Below are 12500 nucleotides of genomic sequence, written 5' to 3'. Positions count from 1 at the left end.
ATACATTGATAAATGCAACACCTAAAATATACATTGTTGTACCTGATATACAGGTTAATGCTTTATATAATATTAAAACAATATAAATTATATTTATATTGATTATATAAAACTAAGACATTTCGCAACAATTATTTTAGGTATATCAAAAAATTAAACATATTTTATATGTTTAAATATAGACGAATATATTGAATATAAATTGCGTGTATATTTAATAATATACATGCGTTGCGTGATGTATTGTTCATATTAAATTATGCGCATACATTGATAAATGCAACACCTAAAATATACATTGTTGTACCTGATATACAGGTTAATGCTTTATATAATATTAAAACAATATAAATTATATTTATATTGATTATATAAAACTAAGACATTTCGCAACAATTATTTTAGGTATAAAAATAACTTTATTGAAGGAATTGATATATGCCAGTTAAATGGTGTATTTTTAATTTCTTTCAATAAAAACATAATTGACGAATTGTATATTTATATATATTTATAAAACTCTAAGCGGTGGATCACTCGGCTCATGGGTCGATGAAGAACGCAGCAAACTGTGCGTCATCGTGTGAACTGCAGGACACATGAACATCGACATTTTGAACGCATATCGCAGTCCATGCTGTTATGTACTTTAATTAATTTTATAGTGCTGCTTGGACTACATATGGTTGAGGGTTGTAAGACTATGCTAATAAAGTTGCTTATTATTATATATTTTTATAATGATATGCATATGGTATATTATTGGATATATTTATATATTCATAATATTAAATATAAAAGCAATTATCTCAAATATTTATAAAAGAAAAAATGAAGATATACAATTCTTTCTTTTTTCAATTCAAATAATACTGAGAAATGTCTAGCATAAAAAAATTAAATTTTTTTTAACTAGAATTGTCTCTTATTTAAAGATGCGAAAATTGAAAATATATCAAATATATTGTTCTTCATAGAGATATATTGTTTATATATATATATACATTGCTTTATACAACCTCAACTCATATGGGACTACCCCCTGAATTTAAGCATATTAATTAGGGGAGGAAAAGAAACTAACAAGGATTTTCTTAGTAGCGGCGAGCGAAAAGAAATCAGTTCAGCACTAAGTCACTTTGTCTATATGGCAAATGTGAGATGCAGTGTATGGAGCGTCAATATTCTAGTATGAGAAATTAACGATTTAAGTCCTTCTTAAATGAGGCCATTTACCCATAGAGGGTGCCAGGCCCGTATAACGTTAATGATTACTAGATGATGTTTCCAAAGAGTCGTGTTGCTTGATAGTGCAGCACTAAGTGGGTGGTAAACTCCATCTAAAACTAAATATAACCATGAGACCGATAGTAAACAAGTACCGTGAGGGAAAGTTGAAAAGAACTCTGAATAGAGAGTTAAATAGTACGTGAAACTGCTTAGAGGTTAAGCCCGATGAACCTGAATATCCATTATGGAAAATTCATCATTAAAGTTATAATATTTAAATAATATTATAGAAATAGTGTGCATTTTTTCCATATAAGGACATTGTAATCTATTAACATATATAATTTATCATAAAATATGACTTATAGTTTATTCAAATTATTATGCTTGCATTTTAACATAGGATAAATGTCATTAATTTGATAAAGTGTTGATAGATTAATAAGAATACAGTGCGTTAATTTTTCGGAATTATATAATGGCATAATTATCATTGATTTTTGTGTTTATTATATGCACTTGTATGATTAACAATGCGAAAGATTCAGGATACCTTCGGGACCCGTCTTGAAACACGGACCAAGGAGTCTAACATATGTGCAAGTTATTGGGATATAAACCTAATAGCGTAATTAACTTGACTATTAATGGGATTAGTTTTTTAACTATTTTATAGTTAATTAACACAATCCCGGGGCGTTCTATATAGTTATGTATAATAATATTTATATTATTTATGCCTCTAACTGGAACGTACCTTGAGCAGATATGCTGTGACCCGAAAGATGGTGAACTATACTTGATCAGGTTGAAGTCAGGGGAAACCCTGATGGAAGACCGAAACAGTTCTGACGTGCAAATCGATTGTCAGAATTGAGTATAGGGGCGAAAGACCAATCGAACCATCTAGTAGCTGGTTCCTTCCGAAGTTTCCCTCAGGATAGCTGGTGCATTTTAATGTTATATAAAATAATCTTATCTGGTAAAGCGAATGATTAGAGGCCTTAGGGTCGAAACGATCTTAACCTATTCTCAAACTTTAAATGGGTAAGAACCTTAACTTTCTTGATATGAAGTTTAAGGTTATGATATAATGTGCCCAGTGGGCCACTTTTGGTAAGCAGAACTGGCGCTGTGGGATGAACCAAACGTAATGTTACGGTGCCCAAATTAACAACTCATGCAGAAACCATGAAAGGCGTTGGTTGCTTAAAACAGCAGGACGGTGATCATGGAAGTCGAAATCCGCTAAGGAGTGTGTAACAACTCACCTGCCGAAGCAACTAGCCCTTAAAATGGATGGCGCTTAAGTTGTATACCTATACATTACCGCTAAAGTAGATGATTTATATTACTTGTAATATAAATTTTGAAACTTTAGTGAGTAGGAAGGTACAATGGTATGCGTAGAAGTGTTTGGCGTAAGCCTGCATGGAGCTGCTATTGGTACAGATCTTGGTGGTAGTAGCAAATAATCGAATGAGACCTTGGAGGACTGAAGTGGAGAAGGGTTTCGTGTGAACAGTGGTTGATCACGAGTTAGTCGGTCCTAAGTTCAAGGCGAAAGCCGAAAATTTTCAAGTAAAAATAAATATTACAATTATTGTGAAAATTATATACTTGAATGAATTTGAACGAAAAGGAATACGGTTCCAATTCCGTAACCTGTTGAGTATCCGTTTGTTATTAAATATGGGCCTCGTGCTCATCCTGGCAACAGGAACGACCATAAAGAAGCCGTCGAGAGATATCGGAAGAGTTTTCTTTTCTGTTTTATAGTCGTACTACCATGGAAGTCTTTCGCAGAGAGATATGGTAGATGGGCTAGAAGAGCATGACATATACTGTTGTGTCGATATTTTCTCCTCGGACCTTGAAAATTTATGGTGGGGATACGCAAACTTCTCAACAGGCCGTACCAATATCCGCAGCTGGTCTCCAAGGTGAAGAGTCTCTAGTCGATAGAATAATGTAGGTAAGGGAAGTCGGCAAATTAGATCCGTAACTTCGGGATAAGGATTGGCTCTGAAGATTGAGATAGTCGGGCTTGATTGGGAAACAATAATATGGTTTATGTGCTCGTTCTGGGTAAATAGAGTTATAATCATTTATGGTTGTAACTTGTTCCCCGGATAGTTTAGTTACGTATCCAATTGTGGAACTTTCTTGCTAAAATTTTTAAGAATACTAGTTGGGTCAAACCAATTAGTTCTTATTAATTATAACGATTATCAATTAACAATCAATTCAGAACTGGCACGGACTTGGGGAATCCGACTGTCTAATTAAAACAAAGCATTGTGATGGCCCTAGCGGGTGTTGACACAATGTGATTTCTGCCCAGTGCTCTGAATGTCAAAGTGAAGAAATTCAAGTAAGCGCGGGTCAACGGCGGGAGTAACTATGACTCTCTTAAGGTAGCCAAATGCCTCGTCATCTAATTAGTGACGCGCATGAATGGATTAACGAGATTCCTTCTGTCCCTATCTACTATCTAGCGAAACCACAGCCAAGGGAACGGGCTTGGAATAATTAGCGGGGAAAGAAGACCCTTTTGAGCTTGACTCTAATCTGGCAGTGTAAGGAGACATAAGAGGTGTAGAATAAGTGGGAGATATTAGACTTCGGTTTGGTATCGACAATGAAATACCACTACTCTTATTGTTTCCTTACTTACTTGATTAAATGGAACGTGTATCATTTCCTAGCCATTATACGGATATATTTATTATATCTTATGGTATTGGGTTTTGATGCAAGCTTCTTGATCAAAGTATCACGAGTTTGTTATATAATCGCAAACAAATTCTTTAATGAGAGATGCATTCATGTATTATCGATTTGAAAATTTGGTATAACTCCAATTACTCAGGTATGATCCAATTCAAGGACATTGCCAGGTAGGGAGTTTGACTGGGGCGGTACATCTCTCAAATAATAACGGAGGTGTCCCAAGGCCAGCTCAGTGCGGACAGAAACCACACATAGAGCAAAAGGGCAAATGCTGACTTGATCTCGGTGTTCAGTACACACAGGGACAGCAAAAGCTCGGCCTATCGATCCTTTTGGTTTAAAGAGTTTTTAACAAGAGGTGTCAGAAAAGTTACCATAGGGATAACTGGCTTGTGGCGGCCAAGCGTTCATAGCGACGTCGCTTTTTGATCCTTCGATGTCGGCTCTTCCTATCATTGTGAAGCAAAATTCACCAAGCGTTGGATTGTTCACCCATGCAAGGGAACGTGAGCTGGGTTTAGACCGTCGTGAGACAGGTTAGTTTTACCCTACTAATGACAAAACGTTGTTGCGACAGCATTCCTGCGTAGTACGAGAGGAACCGCAGGTACGGACCAATGGCACAATACTTGTTCGAGCGAACAGTGGTATGACGCTACGTCCGTTGGATTATGCCTGAACGCCTCTAAGGTCGTATCCGTGCTGGACTGCAATGATAAATAAGGGGCAATTTGCATTGTATGGCTTCTAAACCATTTAAAGTTTATATTTATATTTTAAACGACAATGGATGTGATGCCAATGTAATTTGTAACATAGTAAATTGGGAGGATCTTTGATCACCTGATGCCATGCTAGTTACATATGAAAACATTATTTAATACAATGACAAAGCCTAGAATCAATTGTAAACGACTTTTGTAACGGGCAAGGTGTTGTAAGTGGTTGAGCAGCTGCCATACTGCGATCCACTGAAGCTTATCCTTTGCTTGATGATTCGAAATATAAAAAAAATGTAAATATGCATGTGTAAATATGTATATTTAGTATAAAAAATCTTTATATGCTATATCTAAGAAAGCATATAAGGATTTATCACGGGTTGTCCACGTTTCCCTACTAATTGTGGCCTACTAACTGTTTCGTCATCTTATTAGTGACGTGAAAAATGAAAATAATATTTTTCATTTATATTGTTATAAGTCTTAAACCTTAAGACGGCGGGAGTTGAATTACTTTCGTTTAGGTAGCCAAATGCCTCGTCATCTTATTAGTGACGTGAAAAATGAAAATAATATTTTTCATTTATATTGTTATAAGTCTTAAACCTTATAACGGCGGAAGATGAATTACTTTCGTTTAGGTAGCCAAATGCCTCGTCATCTTATTAGTGACGTGAAAAATGAAAATAATATTTTTCATTTATATTGTTATAAGTCTTAAACCTTAAGACGGCGGGAGTTGAATTACTTTCGCATAGGTAGCCAAATGCCTCGTCATCTTATTAGTGACGTGAAAAGAATGAAAATACGGATTCATTTATATTGTTATAAGTCTTAAACCTTAAGACGGCGGGAGTTGAATTACTTTCGCATAGGTAGCCAAATGCCTCGTCATCTTATTAGTGACGTGAAAATGAAAATAATATTTTCAATTTATATTGTTATAAGTCTTAAACCTTAAACGGCGGGAGTTGAATTACTTTCGCATAGGTAGCCAAATGCCTCGTCATCTTATTAGTGACGTGAAAAATGAAAATAATATTTTTCATTTATATTGTTATAAGTCTTAAACTTAAGACGGCGGGAGTTGAATTACTTTCGCATAGGTAGCCAAATGCCTCGTCATCTTATTAGTGACGCGCATGATTCAATTCAAGAGATTCTTCTGTCCCTATTTAAAAACCTCACGGATATAAAAATATAAACATATATTGTTATAAGTCTTAAACCTTAAGACGGCGGGAGTTGAATTACTTTCGCATAGGTAGCCAAATGCCTCGTCATCTATTAGTGACGCGCATGATTCAATTCAAGAGATTCCTACTGTCCCTATTTAAAACCTCACGGATATTAAAAATATTAAACATATATTGTTATAAGTCTTAAACCTTAAGACGGCGGGAGTTGAATTACTTTCGCATAGGTAGCCAAATGCCTCGTCATCTTATTAGTGACGCGCATGATTCAATTCAAGAGATTCCTTCTGTCCCTATTTAAAACCTCACGGATATTAAAAATATTAAACATATATTGTTATAAGTCTTAAACCTTAAGACGGCGGGAGTTGAATTACTTTCGCATAGGTAGCCAAATGCCTCGTCATCTTATTAGTGACGCGCATGATTCAATTCAAGAGATTCCTTCTGTCCCTATTTAAAACCTCACGGATATTAAAAATATTAAACATATATTGTTATAAGTCTTAAACCTTAAGACGGCGGGAGTTGAATTACTTTCGCATAGGTAGCCAAATGCCTTGTCATCTTATTAGTGACGCGCATGATTCAATTCAAGAGATTCCTTCTGTCCCTATTTAAAACCTCACGGATATTAAAAATATTAAACATATATTGTTATAAGTCTTAAACCTTAAGACGGCGGGAGTTGAATTACTTTCGCATAGGTAGCCAAATGCCTGGTCATCTTATTAGTGACGCGCATGATTCAATTCAAGAGATTCCTTCTGTCCCTATTGAAAACCTCACGGATATTAAAAATATTAAACATATATTGTTATAAGTCTTAAACATCAAGACGGCGGGAGTTGAATTACTTTCGCATAGGTAGCCAAATGCCTTGTTATCTTATTAGTGACGCGCATGATTCAATTCAAGAGATTCCTTCTGTCCCTATTTAAAACCTCACGGATATTAAAAATATTAAAAATATATTGTTATAAGTCTTAAACCTTAAGACGGCGGGAGTTGAATTACTTTCGCATAGGTAGCCAAATGCCTCGTCATCTTATTAGTGACGCGCATGATTCAATCAAGAGATTCCTTCTGTCCCTATTTAAACTCACGAATATTAAAAATATTAAAAAAATATTTTTCATATGGATATGCAACGTATGGATATCCAAATATGTGTGGAAAGTCATACTTCCTATACAATAAATGACCGGATTGACGAAACCGTGTTCAAAAAGGTATATAGGGTAGGTGGTGTTCGGCCTACCAATATAATATTAAAATAATATTATATTAAACAGAAGATCGCCAGTATTAATATATAAGCATATGGTTATGAATACATATGCATATAACATATATGAAAATAGAAGAATATATAAAAAAAATATATATGGATATGAAAATATTTATATGTATATGAATATATGGTAGGTGATGGTGATAGCCTACCATATAATATATAATATAATAATTTAATATATTATATTAATATGGAAATATTAAAAATATATTAAAAATATTAAAAATATTTTCATATGGATATGCAATCGTATGGATATCCAAATATGTGTGGGAAAGTCATACTTCCCATACAATAAATGACCGGATTGACGAAACCGTGTTCAAAAAGGTATATAGGGTAGGTGGTGTTCGGCCTACCAATATAATATTAAAATAATATTATATTAAACAGAAGACCGCCAGTATTAATATATAAGCATATGGTTATGAATACATATGCATATAACATATATGAAAATATATGAATATAAAAAAATATATATGGATATGAAAATATTTATATGTATATGAAATATATGGTAGGTGATGGTGATAGCCTACCATATAATATATAATATAATAATTTAATATATTATATTAAATATGGAAATATTAAAAATATATTAAAAATATTAAAAATATTTTCATATGGATATGCAATCGTATGGATATCCAAATATGTGTGGGAAAGTCATACTTCCCATACAATAAATGACCGGATTGACGAAACCGTGTTCAAAAGGTATATAGGGTAGGTGGTGTTCGCCTACCAATATAATATTAAAATAATATTATATTAAACAGAAGACCGCCAGTATTAATATATGAGCATATGGTTATGAATACATATGCATATAATATATAATATATATATATATATAAATTATATTATATATAAATATGGAAAATATTAAAAAATATATTAAAAATATTAAAAATATTTTCATATGGATATGCAATCGTATGGATATCCAAATATGTGTGGGAAAGTCATACTTCCCATACAATAAATGACCGGATTGACGAAACCGTGTTCAAAAAGGTATATAGGGTAGGTGGTGTTCAGCCTACCAATATAATATTAAAATAATATTATATTAAACAGAAGACCGCCAGTATTAATATATAAGCATATGGTTATGAATACATATGCATATAACATATATGAAAATATATGAATATAAAAAAATATATATGGATATGAAAATATTTATATGTATATGAATATATGGTAGGTGATGGTGATAGCCTACCATATAATATATAATATAATAATTTAATTATATTATATTAAATATGGAAATATTAAAAATATATTAAAAATATTAAAAATATTTTCATATGGATATGCAATCGTATGGATATCCAAATATGTGTGGGAAAGTCATACTTCCCATACAATAAATGACCGGATTGACGAAACCGTGTTCAAAAAGGTATATAGGGTAGGTGGTGTTCGGCCTACCAATATAATATTAAAATAATATTATATTAAACAGAAGACCGCCAGTATTAATATATAAGCATATGGTTATGAATACATATGCATATAACATATATGAAAATATATGAATATAAAAAAATATATATGGATATGAAAATATTTATATGTATATGAAATATATGGTAGGTGATGGTGATAGCCTACCATATAATATATAATATAATAATTTAATTATATTATATTAAATATGGAAATATTAAAAATATATTAAAAATATTAAAAATATTTTCATATGGATATGCAATCGTATGGATATCCAAATATGTGTGGGAAAGTCATACTTCCCATACAATAAATGACCGGATTGACGAAACCGTATTCAAAAAGGTATATAGGGTATGTGGTTATCAGCCGGCCATCATAATATTAAAATAATATTATATTAAACAGAAGACCGCCAGTATTAATATATAAGCATATGGTTATGAATACATATGCATATAACATATATGAAAATATATGAATATATAAAAAAATATATATGGATATGAAAATATTTATATGTATATGAAATATATGGTAGGTGATGGGGATAGCCTACCATATAATATATAATATAATAATATTTATTATATTATAATAAATATGGAAATATTAAATTATTTCATATGGATATGGATATGGATATACATATTCATATGGATATACTAAAATATACTGAAATATACCGATGAGTATATTTAGGTGAGGGTAAAAATAAATAAATACCAGCTTGACGAAAGTGTGTTCAAAAAGGTATATAGGGTAGGTGGTGTCGTCCTACCAATATAGTATATTATTATATTATATGAATATACTAAAATACCGATGAGTATTTTTAGGTGAGGGAAAGAAGGCAAATAAATACCCAGCTTGACGAAAGTGTGGTCAAAAAGGTATATATGGTAGGTGGTGTAAGCCTATCTATATAATATAACATACTATATTATATATTATATATACACTATATTGTATACTTAGATAATATCGTTGAAGCGTCTACGTCTTATTATAAATTATAATTTGACAAGTTTCCAATTATTATCGTTAATTTCTGGTTCTAGGCAAATAAAAATTTCTTTTATTATACTAGTAAGTATATCGAATTAAATCTAATTTCATATACGTATATGATAATAGTAGTAATATTATATTATTATTATTGTATAAATAAATATGAATAAAAATATATATATGAAAAATATAAAATATGAAAATTAAAAAGTGCTTAGTTTTATATCATATAAAACTAGACTTTTATATACAAGAAAATAAATTTTAAATTTATTATCAAAATACATATGCGATAAATTTATTATAAAATTAAGCAAATATATATATGTGAATATATACAAATTGTTGTATGTGAAATATAAAGATATTTTAGAATTAAATATATGCATAATATTGTATTTTATTAAAAAAAATATTTAAAGAAGGCTTATATAAATAAAAAGACCGCCCGCTCATATAAATACCCTACACAAACGAGGGTTTAAAGAAAAAGCCATGAAAAAATATACCCTGAGGTGTATGCGTTGGCACCCGAGGGATATATTATAAAAATATATATATATATATATATGTATATATATTTTTAATAAATGAACGAATATTGAATGCCATATAATATTGGCCAAATTCGTTAATATTTTAATTTATACAAATATTTGCAATATTTATTTCTATATATCAATATGAAAATGAAATATATCAAAGATATAAACATTATTCTGGTTGATCCTGCCAGTAGTTATATGCTTGTCTCAAAGATTAAGCCATGCATGTCTAAGTACACACGCATTAAAGTGAAACGCAAAAGGCTCATTATATCAGTTATGGTTCCTTAGATCGTTAACAGTTACTTGGATAACTGTGGTAATTCTAGAGCTAATACATGCAATTAAAACATGAACCTTATGGGACATGTGCTTTTATTAGGCTAAAACCAAGCGATCGCAAGATCGTTATATTGGTTGAACTCTAGATAACATGCAGATCGTATGGTCTTGTACCGACGACAGATCTTTCAAATGTCTGCCCTATCAACTTTGATGGTAGTATCTAGGACTACCATGGTTGCAACGGGTAACGGGCAATCAGGTCTCGATTCCGGAGAGGGAGCCTGAGAAACGCCTACCACGTCTAAGGAAGGCAGCAGGCGCGTAAATTACCCACTCCCAGCTCGGGGAGGTAGTGACGAAAAATAACAATACAGGCCTCATATCCGAGGCCCTGTATTGGAATGAGTACACTTTAAATCCTTTAGCACGGACAGATTGGCGGGCAAGTCTGCTGCAAGCAGCCGCGGTAATTCCAGCTCCAATAGCGTATATTAAAGTTGTTGCGGTTAAAACGTTCGTAGTTGAACTTGTGCTTCATACGGGTAGTACAACATACAATTGTAGTTAGTACTATACCTTTATGTATGTAAGCGTATTACCGGTGGAGTTCTTATATATGTTTAAATACTTGTATTTTTTCATATGTTCCTCCTATTAAAACCTGCATTAGTGCTCTTAAACGAGTGTTATTGTGGCGGTACAATTACTTTGAACAAATTAGAGTGCTTAAAGCAGGCTTCAAATGCCTGAATATTCTGTGCATGGGATAATGAAATAAAGACCTCTGTTCTGCTTTCATTGTTTTCAGATCAAGAGGTAATGATTAATAGAAGCAGTTTGGGGGCATTAGTATTACGACGCGAAGGTGAAATTCTTGGACCGTCGTAAGACTAACTTAAGCGAAAGCATTTGCCAAAGATGTTTTCATTAATCAAGAACGAAAGTTAGAGTTCGAAGGCGATCAGATACCGCCCTAGTTCTAACCATAAACGATGCAGCTAGCAATGGGTGTAGCTACTTTTATGGCTCTCTCAGTCGCTTCCCGGAAACCAAAGCTTTTGGGCTCCGGGGAAGTATGGTTGCAAAGCTGAAACTTAAAGGAATTGACGGAAGGGCACCACCAGGAGTGGAGCCTGCGGCTTAATTTGACTCAACACGGAAAACTTACCAGGTCCGAACATAAGTGTGTAAGACAGATTGATAGCTCTTTCTCGAATCTATGGGTGGTGGTGCATGGCCGTTCTTAGTTCGTGGAGTGATTTGTCTGGTTAATTCCGATAACGAACGAGACTCAAATATATTAAATAGATATCTTCAGGATTATGGTGTTGAAGCTTATATAGCCTTCATTCATGGTAGCAGTAAAATGTTTATTGTGTTTGAAGTGTTTATATAAGTGGGAGCCGTACCTGTTGGTTTGTCCCATTATAAGGATACTAGCTTCTTAGATGGACTAATTGCGTCTAGGAATAATGAGATTGAGCAATAACAGGTCTGTGATGCCCTTAGATGTCTGGGCTGCACGCGCGCTACAATGAAAGTATCAACGTGTATTTCTAGACCGAGAGGTCCGGGTAAACCGCTGAACCCACTTTCATGCTTGGGATTGTGAACTGAAACTGTTCACATGAACTTGGAATTCCTAGTAAGTGTGAGTCATTAACTCGCATTGATTACGTCCCTGCCCTTTGTGCACACCGCCCGTCGCTACTACCGATTGAATTATTTAGTGAGGTCTCCGGACGTGATCACTGTGACGCCTTGTGTGTTGACGGCGTTTCGCAGCAATGGCACGAACTTGATTATTTAGGGGAAGTAACGGTCGTAACAAGGTTTCCGTAGGTGAACCTGCGGAAGGATCATTATTGAATGAATCTTATCCGTTATTAAAATATTTATTATATATAAATATATAAATAAAAATTACCCAAAAATAAAAGACATATATATTATATTGAATATATAGACCATTTGTTGTCTTCAATAAAATTGCGTGTATATTTAATTAATATAC

General features: G+C 32.9%; 2 non-coding genes across 2 annotated transcripts; both read left to right on the top strand.

The window, feature by feature from the left end:
- Positions 1 to 517: 517 nt before the first annotated feature.
- LOC138927327 (5.8S ribosomal RNA) lies at positions 518 to 696 on the top strand. Its single transcript, XR_011443845.1, has one exon. It is a non-coding gene; the product is annotated as a 5.8S ribosomal RNA (ribosomal RNA).
- Positions 697 to 1015: 319 nt separating this feature from the next.
- LOC138927328 (large subunit ribosomal RNA) lies at positions 1016 to 4964 on the top strand. Its single transcript, XR_011443846.1, has one exon. It is a non-coding gene; the product is annotated as a large subunit ribosomal RNA (ribosomal RNA).
- The last annotated feature ends 7536 nt before the right edge of the window (positions 4965 to 12500 follow it).

This window comes from Drosophila bipectinata, unplaced genomic scaffold, assembly GCF_030179905.1.
Source record: "Drosophila bipectinata strain 14024-0381.07 unplaced genomic scaffold, DbipHiC1v2 scaffold_22, whole genome shotgun sequence".
Lineage (NCBI taxonomy): Eukaryota > Metazoa > Arthropoda > Insecta > Diptera > Drosophilidae > Drosophila > Drosophila bipectinata.
This window is presented reverse-complemented; position numbering and strand designations above follow the sequence as displayed.